This window comes from Oxyura jamaicensis, chromosome 26, assembly GCF_011077185.1.
Source record: "Oxyura jamaicensis isolate SHBP4307 breed ruddy duck chromosome 26, BPBGC_Ojam_1.0, whole genome shotgun sequence".
NCBI classification, from domain to species: Eukaryota; Metazoa; Chordata; class Aves; order Anseriformes; family Anatidae; genus Oxyura; species Oxyura jamaicensis.
In genome coordinates this window covers 5,029,486-5,048,270 of record NC_048918.1, presented here as the reverse complement: position 1 = coordinate 5,048,270, position 18,785 = coordinate 5,029,486, and positions in this window count along the sequence as shown.

The following is an 18,785-nucleotide window of genomic DNA, read 5'->3' as shown; positions in this document are numbered from 1 at the left end:
GTTTTCCATTTATCCATATTTAGGAGGTGTTAAATGTACTGGAACACAGCAATAACTACGGACTGCAGCTGTATCCCAGGCTGAATTCGTTAAGGCAATAGGTGCTAAAACCAGAGACTCCAGCTCCTTCCTCTGTGTCGTGCCCAGAGGGAGAGGGTTATTTAATCCACGCAAAGGGCTATACTTTAATGTGAAACTCATGCTTCTTGCTAGAGGTATCCAAGGTGGAATGACTCCAAACCACGAAGCAGTCGCAGCCTTCCCATTCTCCAGCGCAGACCTGCCAAACCCTGCTCGGTTTGGACCACCTTGTGCTGAACGAGGAGCATCTCCATGGCATTTTGAGGGGGCATTCAAAGGCTTGATTGGATCTTTGAAGCAGGTTGCTCATTTTAGATGCGTTAAACTTGGCAGTCCAGTGCCTATTGTGCATCCACATTTGATGTCCTTCTGCCGCCTTGGCTGCAGAAGAGCGTTAGCATATTTCTTTATAAAATTATATATGCTAAAGGCTCAGTCTTTAACTCATATGAAACTGATTTTCTAGCATTCCTTGGCAACCTCAAAGCTGCTCAGTGTTACCTATCAGCTCAGCTTATGCATGTTAAAACTGAAATGGAGACAATTTTCTAATCCTGTGTGCAACTTGGTGAAAACTTTAAGCTTTCGTTGAAAATGGCAGCTGTTAGTTACATTTGGAGTTCCCAAGCTTCCCCTGAACTTGTTATGATTTCTTTCGAAACCTCTAAATTTTAAGTGCAGCTTACACCTGCTCTTTCCTTCCTCTCTTCAGCATGTGACCGAAAGCGGGGGTGACTTGGTGTGAATCTTGCTGGGAAGCACAGGAGCAGGTTTTCCTCCCAGCAGGATGAAATCCCCGCTGCTCTCTGGAGCAGCTCGATCCTGGGCAGGGCTCTGCACCTTGCAGGTCGGGGTGTCAGGAGCAGGGGAAGCAAAGGAAACGCCGGCTGCAGCACCATTAGTGCTGAAAGCTGTGTTGACATTTGGCCTTGTTTGGGAGCTTCAGAGGAGTGATTCTCAAAAGAGATGGAGAAAGAGGCCTTCAGTCTTTTTTCAAGTCAGATAAAACCATCTTAAGGACACCATTAAGAAAAGAACTCTTGATGATAAAGGCCAATAAAGATGTAGCTGAATCTTCATTCAGCTGGAGAACTACTGAGCCAAGAGAATCAACAAAGTTATCTTTCTGGGCTTGTAGTCGAACTTTTCTGTTTCATCTGGAAGGGATGGATTTGTGTTGGGTTTGGCTGGAGAGCTGGGTCCCACATTGCTGCCTTGGGAAAGGGATGGAATTTGTTGTATCAACAGGTAATCCAGCTGATGACAAAATACTGTAACTGGACATGCTGGCATATAGTTAATCAGATAATCAAATCCTGGCACCTACATCCCTCTTAACATTGGAGACAAAAGTCACATTTATTCCGTGGTTCTTCTGCAACTGCAGCTGGAATGGTGAAGGGTGATCTGTTACCTGACTCAGGCGTATATAAACTGTCAAGCTGCCGTCTGGTTACACCGGTGCTGACTTCTCCATGCCCTTCCATGAAGTCTTCCTCAGCCCCAGATAGGTCAGTAACATGTCACAGTGCACAAATCTGTGATCATCCGGGGTCTGTGGTTCTCTGAGGGTAAGAGGAGGAGATGCTCTGCCACCCAGGTCTCTACAAGGGGAATCACAGAAGTCCATATATTCAGAAGGGATCGTTGTGATAAGTGGAACCCTCTTGTCACTAGAGGAATGCCAAAAACTGAAACAGACCATTCTGAAAAATTATGTCCTGTGCACCACCCAGCAAAAATACAATATATGAATTCTGGATGAACTGAAGCGTGAGCAATGTGATCACTGATGTGGCTCATGACCTTTAATTGCTTTTAAATTTTTACATGCTGCAGAGTGTAATGTGGTACCCTCAATGTGACAAAAATGTACTGTTTCATCTCACAAATGACCCAGAACATAGCCTGTCACATTCTTTTGTATTAGGATATCATACTATGCTCTTCTTTTAAAGTATTTCTGAGTAAAATTAAGTTGAGCCAAAGCTTATAATTCATCTGGCTACTACTCAGCTGAAATTTTAGGGCAAAAGTCAAAACCGGAGAGCTAAGAATACCATGGTTTTGATCGTGATAACGACAGACATGGCTTTCCAGAAGACTGTTGAACTGCAAATGCAAATTCCTACCAAAAGTGCATTTTCACACTATCTTTTCATCTTTTGCATAAATCATGGTGCCTTTCCCTCTAAGAAACTAATGCTCTTTACCACACACTAATAGCAGAGAAAGTCAAAGGAACAATAAAGGAAATCCTTTGTTGTCTCTAAAAAGACAGTCAAAAGCCTGAAAGAGTCTCCAGTCTCCATATCTTAAAAGCATGGATTCCTGGCTCAGAAAAATCCATGAAGACGATGAAAGTGTGTCTACAAGGTGAATGCTATCCCCTGCTAAGGTGTTACAAGTAACCATAAATGTCTTGTCCTGGCCACTCAGCAGGCTTTGGGCTTGCCCACAAAATACAGTACAGTAAATGGCTGCGAGCATACAAATGAGATTTTACTCCAGAAAAGTCTTTAATCTCCCTTGTTTTTATGGATCAGCAAAGGTGTCAGAAGTTTGACACTCTAGATAATTGAGCTCTTGCATTTAGAGCACAGCCTACAAATAATGGCAACTTTGCTTTGAAATAGTCTTTCTAAACTTTGGTTTGACAATTAGCATTTCAAAAGGTAGCAACTATGTAGCTGCCATCGCCTAATGCACACTTTGAGTCAAATGTAAGGATTAATAGCACAGTGCTAAAAACAACCGTAAAATCTGCCTCGGAAGCGTTCCTGCTAACTCCCTATCAGGTGAAAATCCCAAGCCCTGGTTCCACGAACCATCAGGTCTTCAGCAAAGTGCACCTCCTCTGCTGCTTGGGGCCAGGGATGCGTCCTCTTATGGCCATGGTGAAAACAGAGCTGAGTCAGTGCTACAGATTTCATCATCTGTCTCCGAAGTTGTCAAGGGAATATGTAAGATGCAGCCTGAACAATAAAAATTCTCCATCTGTAGGAACTGTAGCACACAAGCACCACTCAGTCCCACTTCAAAACTACCTAGGGATTCAAAGGTTTATCTTCAAGGGCATTGATGAACCAATCAATGCAATATGAATTTAGAAGACAGAGGTGGTGTAGGACCAAGGCTAAACCCCCACCGTGTTCACGCCGGGGTGCACAGCACTGGAAGCAGCAGTTTGGGTGCTGTGCTCGGGTGCTCCAGCTCTGCGAGCGCAGGAATGCAGCACAGGCACCAGAGCAGAGCTTCTCTGCTTGCAAACCACCAGGAGGGGAGAATGTTTGCTGCTTTTCAGGATTGCCTAATGCTAGGGAGAAACGCTATTATTATGGGCTTTTTTCCTCTCCTTTAAATGAATGCAAACAACAGGGGTTTTCTTTACAGCTCATTCTTTAATAACTTGGGTTAGTCATAATGAAATCCATTCTTAGGATAGAATTAATATGAGATAGTAATGGTGATTAGGTAATTAGCAAGTACCAAGAGTATTTAACCTTCCTGGTGACAGCGTGTCTGACATCACCTGAGCTCGTGCAGACTCTGTGAAAAGAATTAGCTATTTTAAATTACCCCATTTAAGTCATTAATTCTGAAATGTAAATGGGCCCAGAAATAACGCCAGTGGTGCCCAGTATCCTGTTTTTTCCACCTCTGCGTAACTTAAATCTGTATTTTCTGTCTTCTATTTCATTGTAACGTGGAAACAGGATTGCAGATATCGAAGGATGCTATTTGCACTGGCAACCGTGGGCTACTCTTAGTAGTATCCTGCTGCCATGAATGACCAAGAAGGAAAAAGGCTGCCTTTTCTGCTCGCTTTATCTGAGAATGCAATTCCAACTGAAATGTTACAGTGGCCAAGCCTTTTGATCCTTTTTATCGTTGTGCCAACGTTTTCCTTTGGAACAATGTTCATTTTACTCAGTAACGTTTTTCACTTTGTCCCACCAGCCACTGCAAGAGGTTTTTGAGCATCAGAGATACCTGGATCAGTGCCTTTGCAGTGCCACGTGCCCGCTCCCCGACTGCATGCCTCACCTGGGACACACCTGAAGAGTGCAGCCTTTCCCCTCCTCTTTGCTTTGAGAAGCAAAACAGAACAAAACTCCCCCCACCAGCCCCGCTGACAGACTAACAATGTGATTTTCTGGGACGTCTCACAAGCAAATGGTCTAAGATATTTATGTGCAGATACGAAATCCTGCTCCAAAGGAAGTCTGCAGACATTGGCTCCCATAATACATGTTTACAACTTTGGAGTTCGCTTTCATAAATTTCCTACTTAGTCACACCATGGATGGTAAATGTGCATGTGTGAGGGCATAAATCTTGCACACCCGTGCATACCTGTATGTTCCTGTCCCATCCCACTTGACCCTCTCTTTAGTTCACATTTATAGCTCTTCTCCAACTTCCCCACACTGCATTACAGTTTCTCTTCATTAGCAGCCAATAATGTATTAATGCATTCCTTGGTGGGAAGTGTGCTTCTAACTATTACCTTGGACACTCATTTAGTTGAATTTGATAGTGACAACACATTGACATTGGTAAGGTTAATGATCCAATACTTTATTTCATTGAACAAGTTGAACAACATTTAGTACATTGTTCCATGATGTCCTAGAGAGCTGTCTGCGCTATTACCTTAATGGTACTGTGGTATCTTTGCCCTTTAAATAATTGGCACCGTGAAAATATTCTCTAGATCCTGTCACAATTGATTAGTATTGCACTGAATTACAAAAAAAAAAAAAAAAAAAAAAAAAAAAAAACACCACTTTTATTTTCCTTTTTTCAGTCTCTTTTCAGGGAAGGAAGAAAAGCAAAACTTGATCTCCACGGATATGAAAGGCTGACAGCTCTAAAAGTAGAGTGGGGAGAAAAGTCCTGGCAGCTCCTTCAACTTTTTGGATATGGAGCCAACACAAAACTCTGTCCCTATCCTGACCTGCAGAGCTCGTTCTTTCCAGATTTCACAAGGGCTGGTCCTCCCCTATTTTTTTTTTCTGCTCAGCCAAGTTGAACACTGCAGCTGCAGGAGAGCAGCTCCAAGGGGTGCTGTTGGTGGAAGGCTGGCTCCTGCACCAAACTGGAGCACACCAGCATCCCTGCACGCTCCTCAGTAAGACATGGACGTTACTGGCTATGCTCATACTTTTCAGAGGGGAGGACAAAACGAATTTGGGGATTAAATCCACGGATGACAGCGTACATCAAGGCAGGCTCCTGTTTGTCTCTACTGCTAGACACAGTGACGTGATCGCTTTGCATTGTATTTGCCAGGAGTTTAGTGCAAAGTCATGACTTAAAAGCAGGGAATACTCCATCTCCCAAAGAGGCTGGAGGATGAAAGGAAAGATGTGTAAGATGAATTCTCTGTTCAGTACAAGAACCAAGAGCACAGGTCTGAAATTGCAGCATCTGGAGAGAGAGAAGTGGCATTTGGTGGCAGTGACCCGAAAGACAGCCAGTGTTTTCAGCATGGGACTTGAAGGTGCAAAGTAGAACATCATTTTTGTGCTTGTGGCAACAACAAAGAAATTCTCAACTTTGGATTCATTTTGTCCTTCTATCACCTTCCCCCTCTCTTTTAAATTACCCTTGATTGTACAACATCTGCTCCCTTCATGCTTGCATATGGCTCTCTCCTTAAATCTGCATTTCTGTCTAGGGGCTGCATACAAATATCCAGCTGAAAGTTTTCTTTCAAAGATCTGATTAATCATCTTACTCTGGAAAAGGAAAATTACTATCAGCTTAGCTGTGAGAGCTAGCAGTGGGGGCAGGGGGTACCTGTGCAAAGGGATGGTAATGACAGGAGTCAAACAGGGACACTGGCAGGGACCAAAGACAAAGCAAACGAAGGATCAAACCCTACATCCTCAGACAGGAGGTTGTGTTTCATTCTTGTATTTTAAAAATAAAATCCTCACAGATGTGGAATACTGAAGCATGAGAGGAATGTCATTCTTTTCAGGCACATGAGAAAAATTCCTACAATTAACATGCTCACAATGTCTCCTCACCAGGCATTTGCTACCCAAAACACACACCAAAGGTTTTCAACAAAGCTCAGGGTTGCAAGTGCATAGGATGGCAAGATAAAGGCATATTTGCCTGAGAGCTCTGTTTAGTGAAAAGTTATCCCTCTTTTGATTTTAGACCTTAAAAAGTGACTATATAAAAATACAGTATTGTCTTCTGATCATCTGTATCTGCTTACAACATAGTTATGTAGCTTTTTTTGCTGTCTTTATATGATATGTTAGGTGTATCATTTTAGTTTTATGGTGGAGGAAATAGATCCATATGCGTATGGGAGGAGAAGGCTGAATTCAAAGGTTAAAACTTCAGAACTGGATTCCTTGCTAACTTATGGTGTGGCTGTAGGCTGCTTAATTAACTTATCAGTGCTTTGACCTCCAATGTGGCAGGTTGTTCTGTTACGTCCTGTTCAAGTCCTTGCTTTATGCCCATCACCATGGCATCTGGCTGAGCTCTGCCTCCCCCCGTGTGAGATGAGAACTGTCCAAGGGCACATCCTGGGTCCCTTGGAAATAACAGACAGTGAATACCCAGGGATCATCGCAGATGAAATAACAACAGAATCATAAATACTGTGCTGGCAAGTTGATTCTTTCCCAGGCCCACACCATTTGTGTTTGACTTTCTTCCTGCCCAGAAATACCCTCAACAGGGTGCTTTGAAGTCAACGTTGCTCCATCCTGCAAGGCGCCGTATGGCTCATGAGAGGTTTCGGCACCCCAAGGAGGTGCAGGGCAGAGGGTAGAGGTAGGACAGAGCCATCGAGCACCATGTGGTGAGGCAGAAGCATTTCCCAGACATCACGAGAGAGAGGCTTCGTTGGATGACCAAGGTGATCCAGGCTTTGCACCAACCCTCCTCCCTCCTGCCTTCTCTCCTGCAGCCCACCCTCTGGCCCCGTTACCGCCGTTCCCCAGCTGAGCCTTTCTGGAATATACTCTATATTTGTCTCCTGCTTCCCTGAACACCCATTATTATGTAGAATAATAACGCGGGAGCTCTGCTCGGCACCTCTGCTCAGTGGCTCCAAGTGGGTTGAATTGTAGCCAGCGGCAGGGGGTGATAAATGTAGCGTAAGATGCCTTTTCCACAGCAAACTGCAAATTGCCTCAGCAGCACAGCCCACAAAAGGTTCCTGCGGAGCAAATTTATCTCCCATTGTCGGCCCAAGGAGGAAAGCAGAGAGGACCAGGCATCCTATTTTTAAAAAGTCACATTTGATCTTGTTCAGGCTCAGAGTCCGGAGTATTTTAAAGGACTTTTCATGGAAAATGCAGGCCTGAGAATGCAACACAGATAAAGGGATTTATTTTTAACTGCAGCCTGGGTTCATGACCATGTAAGCATTTCAATTTTAAGCCACTCCATTTGAATAATATATTTCACCAAAGTGAATGTTATGTCATCTAATAACTCAGGGGTGGGAGGAGGGATGGTGACTGGGGAGGGGAAGAATAAGGCTGTTAGAGCAAAATCACTCTCTAGAGATGGTCGCGCGCTTGCTAAAGCAAGGGGGCCGTTGGAGCGATGCTTTGGGCTTTCTCCATCCACCAGGGAGCTCGTGCTGTACCTCCTCCCATATGGCTCAGCCCTTGGACAGCAGCGTGATGGACTTTCCTGGGGAACATGAGCTGATAGATAGTTGGAAGCCCACGGTGATAGATGACAGAGAAAGCGGGGGGGACGACACTTAATGATTGATGGATAGCAGCACAACTGCAGTATCCACAATTAAAGCCACGAGACATCTCTGATATATTATAACATTAAACACCTTTGTGTTTGAATCTCGCTTGTTGTGCTTCTGCTCTACTGTGCCTTAAATGTCAGTTGGTGAATTAGCTGTGGATATTTGGCATTGCTGAGCCTGGCGGCAGCAGGACAAAGCTGGGTGCATGGGGTGGCCAGGGAGAAGAACCCTGCCTGAGCCTCCAAGCAGGTTGGGCCAAGGGAATTGATGAGCATGTTTCCAGGAATATATGCTCGGCTGCCTTTAATTGTATCCTTCATTAACATCTTCAAGTTATTGTTTGTGTTACGGTAATTGTGAGTGTCCACCCCCGAGATCAAAGCTCAGCTTTGCCAAGCAATGGGCAGGCATGGAGCAAAGCAGCTCGCGAGCACCTGGGAGGAGAAGGGCAGGAGGGAAAACAGAGGCACCAAAAGGTGGGTGAATCACTCAGGGATACTCAGTGAAGGAAATGAAAAGGCAAGGCTTTAATCCTGCTGCCCCTACTCTGCTCTGTGCCTTCCTCATGCAAAATTCCACCACGAAAAGACATTTTGCTCGTGTTCACTTAACTTCAGAATTAGATTAATGACTTCAAAATCTGGTGTATGCTTGCTGTGTACTTTTCCAAAGCAAATTAGTAACTGCAAAGGAGTTATTCTGGAATTAGGAGTGTGTAAATGAAAGTAGATTAGTTCTCCTTGCCTCAGTGTACCTATTTGTACTATAATGTTAAGTAAATACTTTAATACTGGTGGGAAGTCAGGCTTAATTTATTAATGTCACGCCTAATTAACATTTCAAGATCCTTCCTCAGAAAGAGGATTATTAGTAACAACAATATTATTATTCCACTGGTGTTGATTTTAGCTGAATTTGCACGCATAGATGATTAGTACCTGCGAGTCAGGAGGTGATTAGCAGAGCCGCTGGCAGCCTGGCCAGCATCAAGCCGCTGGCAGCGATTCCTCCCAGATCTGACATGGGGCATGGTACGGGGCAGGAACGGGATCGGGTCTGCAGGCAAAGAGTCAAAGGAGTTAATAAGGAAACCTCTAGACTGACTTGCACTATATATTCATTCTCCCTTAGCTGAGTCGAAAACAGATCAACCTATTTACAATTCCAAGCTGAATTTGAGGGATTAGAACCTATTTTTCTGTGTTAACAGAATGAAAAATAAATACAAAGTTGTGGGATTTTTTAAATGGCCTTTAAACTTAAGGTTTATTTATACACTATTCTTCCCAAGGACAGAAATGAAAATAAAGAAATTCACTCCTCGTCTTCATCTAAGATATCTTCATATCTTTTTCCATGAAAATAATTCATGTCACTGAGAAAGAAAAAAAAAAAAAAGCCTTCTATGAATCACTGATGAGTCTTTGATGCTTAATGTGCTGTCCAGCATATGTGTGGAGTTCTCTTGGAATTTAGTTTAACAAGAGAATCTGATTTTCTTCCCAACATCATTAAAGTTTCCCCTTCAAATTTCACTTAACAAGCAAATGAATGTTCTCCTAGCATAATTATAGTTTCTTTTTTTGAATTTCATTAGAAAAAGAGTCAGCCTTATCCATTCGGTGTTTTTACACAACAAGTAGCCCAGCCAGCTGAACCATGCCGTGAATTATTTCCAGTACAGCCCGCAGCAGGGCTTAACGCACGGGTACGACAAGGCTCCGGCAGGCTGCTGCCCAGGCTGCTGCCCAGAGGGAACGCAGCGACAGCGTTTGGGTGGGAGCTTGGTGGTTTTTGGGTCAATTCCCTATAGAAAGCTGGATTCTGCTAGGCCAGCTTTCGTGGGCATTTGTTCCATACTTCAGTGGGTGCCTGTCTGGAAAATCGTTGCCCATACGGGTGTTTTGGCATGGTTGTGCTTTGTTCAAAGCTCCGTTGTCACTCCTGAGTGAGACTGCAGGCACCCAGGAGCCTCTCCATTACTAATACGCTTCCTCCTCTGCCCACCAGTAGCAGACTGGAGCTGTCACCACGCTGCCCTCCCGAGAGCAGAGGTGTCGATGGGTGCCATGTGCACACTGGGGCCACCAAAGTCATCACAAGAGCTGCTTCCCAGGCAGAGGTGCAGGGTTTGTACATCCTCACCCTGCACCCAGCAGCTCTGCTCCCCCAGTGGCTGGGCTGATGGGATCTCACAAGGACACCAGCTCCTGCCCACAGCCAAAAACAAGCCCCAGAGCAAGACACGAGTGCTGCTGGTGTGGGGCTACATTCACTGTAGCATTTATCACCCTGATTATTTTCCCCACATAAAGTTCTTGCTGCTTTGCTCTTTTCCTGGCCCCTCGCACTCTCCAGCATTGCGGGCTGTGCATCCCTGCAGTGGTTCAGCCCCTCGTTCTTTCTACTGTGGGCCTGCAAATGATGTTCCTTCAGAATAAATGGCACATATCCCTAACATCTGAACTGGTGGAATGTGAATAATTAGAGCCAAGTGCAAGTAATTTTTGAGTCAAGGCCTTGGTGTGTCATGGGTTGTAAAATTTAATCTGCCAGCAGCTCCTGGCCTCATATCAATTACATACAGTAAAATGAGGGAAAGTGTCCCATATTTCTGTGCAGTTATGGGAAATGCCATCCTTGTGTTTGAACATCGCATATTATCTCCGTTCTTATCTGTATTGCTAGGTCACTTAGCCAGAAGTGCTGGGAATTGTTTCTGTTATATGCGTGTAAGGAGTTATCTTTCTTAAAAGCACCCCAGAGGGCTTCGCTTCTTCCTCTTCCCTCCGCGTGCTGTTCGGCATTTGTATTTGTAGTTCTTTGTTACCGATAATGGAGACTGCAGATAGGCAGGAACCTCCCTGCCCTGCACAGAGAAGTCAGGCCCCACGAGCAGAGGCTGTCTCACTTGCTGTCTCACGCAGACAACTGGCCTGGGTGGCACCGCTGGTGAGCGTGTTCCTGGAAGGACAGCCAGCAAACAAAGGGCAGTTAATGGATAGTAGCATGCTGGTCTTTGACTGATTCCTTTTCTTGCCTTGTTGAAGTGTGATGCAATCAAAACAAAGAAATCATGGAGCAGAAATGGAGGCAGAGGGGTGCTGTGGTCCGGGTGGCAATCCCACGCAGGACGACTGTGTGCCGGCTTCCCCACCCTCCTCTGCCCCACCATGAAACACCCGCGGGGCACGAGCAGCTCCATCCAACTCCTCCTTCAGCTGGGGGTAGGCGCCCTGCCCTTGCTTGGCCTTTTCCAGAGGCAGAAAACTGCACACGGACGTGTCCTCTGGAGCCACTCCAAGTCCTGCCCCATCTTTGCTCAGGCTGCAAATCTCACCCTCACTGCGTGTCTGCAGAATGGTTAAACAATTGCACTACAACTCAAATAATAATAAAATATACAATGCATCTCGAAGTGCCAGAGAGAGAATGAATAATTAGCCATATAATAGAATATATAAACAGAAACTGCATTAAAACCAGGAGAAAATATGTAGGGAACAAGCAATCGTTACTGCTCTTCCCCCTCCCTTCGAATGTGGCTGGGGATGCTTAAATCCCTTTTCTTGAGGTTTGAAAAAAATCTTCTCATTTCAACTCTATTTGTATGCTACTGTAACAGTAACAGAGAAATTAAAAATAATTGATACATTTGAGAAAGCACAAGCAGTAACTACTTCATATTTTTAAAAGCTTTGCAAATATCCAGGAAAAAGTGCTGCGCATGCAAAATACCAACACTCAAATCTGCTCAAAGTGATGCAATGAAGTTTGCTTTTATGGGAATAGCTGGGACTGCATATAATGAACCAGTAGATGGAGGTTTTCTGTTGTAGCTGTGCACAACCTGGAACGATCCCGGGGTTTAAGTACGTGAGCTCTCTTTGCTGGGTGGGACAAGTCTTTCCCTTCCATCAGCGGAGGTGCCCTCAAGAGAGCTCCTGGCAGCCGCCCCTGCCACTAAATGTGGACTCAGTGCTGGCCTAAGACACCCTCATTCTGTAATGACAACATGTTAATTACAAGTAATTTGGAAGAAGTCTTGGTAGCTATGCATGCATTAAATGGAACAGATTAAACCTGAGACCAGGCAGTTCAGTGTGATACTGTGGCAGCAGTTCTGTACAATATTTTTGATGGATATATAACACATCAGTGCCCTCAGCTGTACACAGTACTCTGCAATAGGAGTAATCATGCGGACTGGACCTCCAAAGGAGGTTGTTTTATTAGGTAAAAGGGAATGAAGCACAGAAAATAGTATTAAAGATGAACAAATGCCTCCATTATTTGGCAAAATTAAATGTACTTTTCCGAGTACAGAAGGCAAAAGTCAGTCATTATCTGTCTGTAGTACATCGCAGCAGATAATACAGAGAGGTTTATGATCTCTGAAAGCAAATTAGAGGATATTTAAACAACACATCTTTCTATAAAGGAACGATAATTACTAAATCAGGTCAAAATGCAGAACAATCTAACCCTGCCCCATGCTAATGTTACTTGAATAAGCTGAAATCTCCTACATTCTCTCAGAAGGATTCACTTGCGATGCAGCTGTTCTCATTATTGTTTATCATCTGGACTCCTAAGCCCTTGCTGGCGTGCGTTGGTACAAGTTGCATCCAGGCCCAGCCCCACTTTCTGCCCTGCTGCTCCGGCCCCACATCGCCGTGCTTGCCCCTGCCCGGAGCAGGCACAGCCTCTGCCCGCTCCCACCTTCACCTCCTTCTACATTTCTGGGTGGGAAACTCATCTTCTTCTAGCTTATAGCTGCACAGTTCCCACTGCTGGTACACATACAGTCCTGAGGTTTAAGGTTCAAACAAATGCTGATTCTAATCAAATCTTGAAGTTTCGTGGTCTTCAGGGCACTTGGCATCAGGCATTTCGGTGCACTCTTTTCACAGTTGTGTGCATATTCTTTTTTTAGGCACTGACAATAATACATTTTCTGTAATACACATTTCCAACAATGTTTTCTTCAGGTGGGGCTTTCAAAAGGGTGTTTGGATAACTTGCTCTGATATAAACTGATCATCCCAGGCAGCAACAGGAGCTGCTGGGGGTGTCATGCAGGCTGGACCCGCGTCTGCTCCCACTGCATTTGGTGGGGTTTTGAGCCCCGTTCAGGTAGGGATGTCATCACTGAGCACATCCAGGGGCTGGAGCCCATGTGAGTGAGTGACAGATGCTACATGGTTTTGACAGACAGAAAGAATTAGGTTCTAAATCCTTTCGTTATCTTTTGCAGTGTTACCCATGGTCCATCCTGTAGTGATTTTAATGACCTTTCTGGGACAGCTGCTTGCATAGCAGGGGGACCGTGCGATGACAGCCACGCTGAACCTTGCAGAGAACACATAATGATCAGTCCTTACTGGTAGCGACAATATCAGGCTAAAACAAGAATGTCAGATTCAGGACACCTCTTTGCTATCTCCCTGGCATATGAGCTCTGAATTATCCAGCATTCAGCAAAATACTTTAAGTTTCCCACTGGTTTAACCAGGAACAGAATTTTTGCTGATAACAAAGGATGAGCTGATTCCCCAGACTTTCCTGTTGTCTAATCCTCTGCGACCCACAGGACAAAAATTGAACTGATTAAAGCGCCAGAGAACGTTCTGTGGGAACCCTGCCTGCGTTTACCCCCGAGGGGAGACTGGAATAGCCTAAAAGGTCTTTTCCCTGCTCTAATTCCACTGATGTTTATGATCCTCTTTGCTCTGCTGTGGGAATAAAATGCGAAGGCAAAGCACCTGGGCAAATTGTTCCTGGCCTTGGGTACTGATGGAAAGAGAAACATCGGGGTGGCTGAGGATGGGGCTGCTCCTGCTGAAGGAGGGTGGCTGGGGGGGGATCAGCGTGTGGCCGCCAGCTCTGCCCAGCCTTTTGCTAGCATCAGGAGGAGAGCCCAGCACCAAGAAGGCCAGGAGCATCATCACCTGGCCAGCTGACACTCCGAGAGGGAAACATCTCATTCTCCCCATAAAATCCTGTATTTTTTTTCCTTCTCAGCAAGAACTGGGAAGATCAGAACCTCCCAGCTGCCTCCGAGCCCAGGTGTGTTTGCCCTCTTCCTTCCCAGAGACTTTTCTCAGCTGTCTCACAGAGGCGTCTCAGAAATCCCTGCCCTGGGTACAAGCTGACATCTTCCTGCCCCCAGGACAGCTTGGGCTGTGACTCCCTCGAATGGTTACTTCAGCAGGAAATGCAGCTATGAAATTCAGCCACCTGCAGTGGCATTTCTGACCACAGAGCCCTCCTTTGTCCTGCAGTCTTGACACTCGGCCTCCACCTTGAGCGGCTGCTGCTGTGCCTCCTGGTAGCACATCAGACCAGGTCTTCCTTGGTCCCAGACACTAAATGCCTGGTAGTCGCTGGAGGGCAATAAATTCAGTCCTGGAGCTCCTTTTCTGTTGAAGTTTGACCCAGAAGTAACCCAGTTCACATGCTCAGTGCCTGCCTCACAGCACGGACCACCCTGTGCTCGATGGGGACAGCCAGGAGACTGACTCCAGGAGCACGCTCCTCATCATGGCAAATATATTAATGCAGCAGCATGCTTGGAGGAACTAGAGAGCAGTCACTAAACAAGCAGCATTTCTGTCTCAACTTTGCTCCCAGGCATCTCAGGATATGTCTGCAAACATTAACTTTCAGCACTCTGCTGTCTGACAGTTTGCTACTGGAAGCAGGGCCAGAAGAGACTCAGAAGCAGATCAGATGGGTGATAACTGTGTAATTTATGGGACTCTTTCTTATGTTACAGAAAAATAATTGCAGCAGCTAGCATAAAATAATGAGATATGTTTGTGCTGCATATTGTTTTCTCTTACTTATGGCACCTGACACACAGTGCCTGCACCGGACAGCAAAACATTATGGAAAGAGCCATTCATTATAGGGCGTAAGTGAGAAATAGTGATTAAACCTGAGCTCAACTTGAGGCTGTGAAGTGCAGTCCTCTCAGCTGTACCACGGTGCCACACCAGTGCGGAGCAAAGCCGTTCTGGGAGAGGTGATTTAAGTAACGGGCTGCCTGGCTAAGCCAGTGCTGGGAAAAAAAAAAAAAAGGCAGAAAATTAATGAATTAAATAGATAAAAACAGCAGCCCTGAAGTTCAGAGGAGGATTTAATGCGACTTGGAATTTTTCCTAGTAAAGATAACGGTCAGACACCTGGCAGTTCGTGGGAACGCAGTAGCTGCAGGCTCAGAATTGCTCAGAACTGTCCAAAGAAAAACAGCACTAAAAGCCCCGTGGGTGCTAAGGTCAGGCTGCCCTACAACACGGCTCACCCAGTAATAATCCCAAGCAACTACACGCTGTTGGCAATGCAGGGAAGGTGTCTTTCTTTAGGACAAGGTTTTTTACTACGGGGATTTTTCTGCTGCCTTTTTAACAGCTATGGCCAGACTGAGGAATACAGCCAGAAACTGTCTGCCTAGCAAATTCCTAAATGCCACCGTAGGTTTTAATTGAATGCCTTCCTTTCTAGGTATAAGCCATCACAGGTACCACTTTTTCCACTGAACAGTGTAATTTATTGTGATTAATTTTGTAGGTCTTATCAAATACATGCACATTGGTTACTTATTTTTGAAGCCCACTGCCCTAAACACGTCTTTTAATGGATTTCCAGGAGAATGGAGGGAGGGGAGGAGGCCGACCCCTTGAGATGACCCCGTCCCTCTTATGGCAGCTCCACCAGTCAGTGGGGTCACTGGGGTGATGCCTCAGAGGCTACAGGCCGGGTGCCCAGCAGTGTGCTGAATGAACTACTAAAAGAACAGCGGCTTGAATCGTGGAGGTACCGAGGCACCACTGGAATTACTTGGATATGTGAGAAGGAATTAGCTATTTCCCTGTCCTGGGAGGAACAGCTCTTCTGGTGATGGTACTTGTGAGGCTCAGGACAAGGCAGTGGTTTTGATCCCGAAAGGATCCAGGGAACCTGTCAGGGACAGGCATGGGAGCTGGGAGCCCTCCCGGCCCAACTGAGCCCGTCCCGAGCAGCTGATCCACAGGGTAAAAAGGATTATCTGGAGCCACGGCGTGTTCCTACAGCCCCATGTTTCCTTATGTGTCTCTCCACTTAATTAGTAATGCTCTTCTTCCAGTTAATTAGCTCAAAGAAAAACAGTCCTTTGTACTTAGCCTTATAAATTACAGACTTTTACCGTCTTAGGTTTTATACGAGATGACACTTTCTGCATTTTCTTAGCAGGGTCACATTTACAATTCTTAAAGATTTGGAAGGAATCTCGCTTAGCCGTGCTGCAGAGCATGGTCATGGGGAAAGGCGTTTCAAAGTTACCTTGAGAACTTAAAAAAAAAAAAAAAAAAAAAAAAAAACTACCTGAGCAATGGAGAGAAAAATTTGTGAGGATCAAAGAAAATGAACTCTGTTAAAAAAAGACTAAGTAATGAAGTTATAGAAAAAAATACATGAAAGTGGCAAAAAGAACTTCAGATGTTCATAAGATACCATCTGCAAAAGACTATCTAGTGTGCAATTAGCAGGTTGTAGGCTGACAGCAGGTTGCTACAGTCATTTTAAGGTTGCAAGCTCATGGGAACGGCTCAGACTCATCTACTAAAATAAAAGGACGTGCTGGCGTTTACCCCCCTGCTGGGCAAAGAGGAAGCACGAAGCTGAATCAGGTACACACCGGATCGCCTCGGGTTGGGGAAATACGGCTTGGCCACCAGAAGGAGCGAAGAGCCGAGCTCTGCCTGTGCTCGATGTGCTGTCCCTGTCTGACAAAGTAAGAGGCCGATCACGGCCGGGATGTGTGCCCTTGTGCTCTGCTGCAGCATCGTGCCAGGGCCCGGCACCGACACCTGCAGTGCTCCCAGCGTGTCACTGTCAGTGAAGGGATGAACAGGAATGCAGCCTTTTGCAAACTTTCAAAGTTTCTGGGTGTTTTGTTTTTTTTTTTCTCCCAACACTCCAGCCAGAAGTAATGTCAAGCCAGACATCTCTCTGAACAGAGCTGGTTGTTACAGAAAATAGTTTGTGTGCTTTATCATCTCTTTGGGCCTTTCAGACTCATTCTGGGGAGCGGACATTGATTTCCTCACTGCATTCAGGGTGCATTTCTTAAGCACACCATATCCTTCATAAAAGTAATTGTGTGATAGTGAGATACGAAGTTTGGGCTTGTGCTCTCAGTCCTCAGGCCCAAGCCATGCCATGGCAAATAAATCTGGGGGCCGAACTAAGAGCGGAGCCATCTGTCACGCTCGCCCTGCCTCCACGGGCGGGCAGCCTTGCACCGGGGTTAACTGAGAATGGGAAAAATCTTCCCAAGAGAGGGATGGCAGAGCTGCGATGTGTCTTATTGATCGATCTGCACAGCAAAAGTGAAGGAAAATAAAGAAAGAGTTTAGATAATATAAAGGTAGACATTTTCAATACTAACTTAGGGTCACGAGAAATTCTATAATCATAACTTAACTCGTCCGCTTCCCTCAGGTCTTGCAGCACTGGATAATAAATGGCAAATCAGTCAGAAACCTCGGTGGCAAGCAGGACAATACTTTGAAAGCTGTGCCCTTGGAATACTGTCAAAAAAAGGAAAACCAATGCATCATGAAGTACATTTATCTATCTCTAGACTATGTGCTCCATCCTCAATTGTTAGGAGAAGAGAAAAGCTGGGGTTTGCCATGAAAAATTCCCAGAGCAGCCGATCTCACCTTGATGTCTTCTGTGGGTATGGCTGCATAAATCCAAGCACTCGTGGTTAGTGCTTGGCTGCAGCAGCAACATATATCGAGAGATTAGATCAGAGAGACAGCGCTGGAGAGGGAGAGGGAGAAGGAAGGGGAGAAAAAAAGATTCAAAAGCAATCAAGATTTTAATCCCACCAGTGGAAAGCTGCGAGTTTTCAAAACAACCACGGAGCTGCCGAGTGTTAAGAGCAGTGGGCACGTTTCTGATGCTGCCGGTGGTGGGATGAGCTTGTGTGCCAACTGCTGGGGCTAGGGATGGGGAAGAACCCCTCAGTGGCTGCTCCCGGCTTATGGCACGCAGCTCAGGGCAAAGTCCTGGTGTCTCGGGATCGGAAAGAATAATGTTTCAAAAGAACTAATTTTCCTAGAAATGTGCCTGAAAGTTTAATCAAGCAAAACCCTTCTCCTCTCCCATCTTGGACTGTGAACCAGATTGGGCATCAGTCCCTGGCAGGGCAATAATAATTATCTGGCAGCGATTCCATGGGCAGTTTTTAAATTGTAGCCTGTCCCTTAATTATTTTGCAGGTTCACCCACAGACACGTCTTTCACCTCCAGCTAAACCCCCAGGATGCCCCATCTGCTGAGGCTTTTGGGGTGCTCCTCCCAGCAGGGCTTGAGCCGCTCTGCTGCAGTGCTCAGAGCAGGGCAGCGCTCAGCAGTGCAGGAACAGACTTTGCTCAAGCCCTTTTGTCATTCAACACCAAAATTCTGGAACCAGATAAAAATTTCGCCCTGGGATTTTTGGAAGGGAGCCTAAACTCCAAAATCCACATGGTTCCATTGTGCCTAATTACAACCTGTCTAAAATTCTAATGGATCCCAGCAGCACAATATTAATAGTAGAGAATTATTGCATTGTACGTACTTTACAGTTAATCTAGTTGTCTAGGTTATTGGACAAAAAGGTTCAATAATAGGAAAACAGCCTGCTGTTGGGTTGAATTTTGCTGGATTATAGATTGAGTTTTTAAGTTTAATGCAATGAGACGGTTGCATAGTACAAAGTGTATTTTAAGTATCTATTTATTAAAGCTGATTTGCACTAGAACTTGTGTTCAAAAGTACACCTGACAGCTAAATGAATAGCAAATTATTTCACAGCAATCTGTGCTATTTTCTGTTGTTTCAGTGCAGCTAGCTCCTGCATGTATTGCAGGTTAAAAGAATTTTCAAGCTTCTATTTAATACAATAAAGTTTGTCAGATGT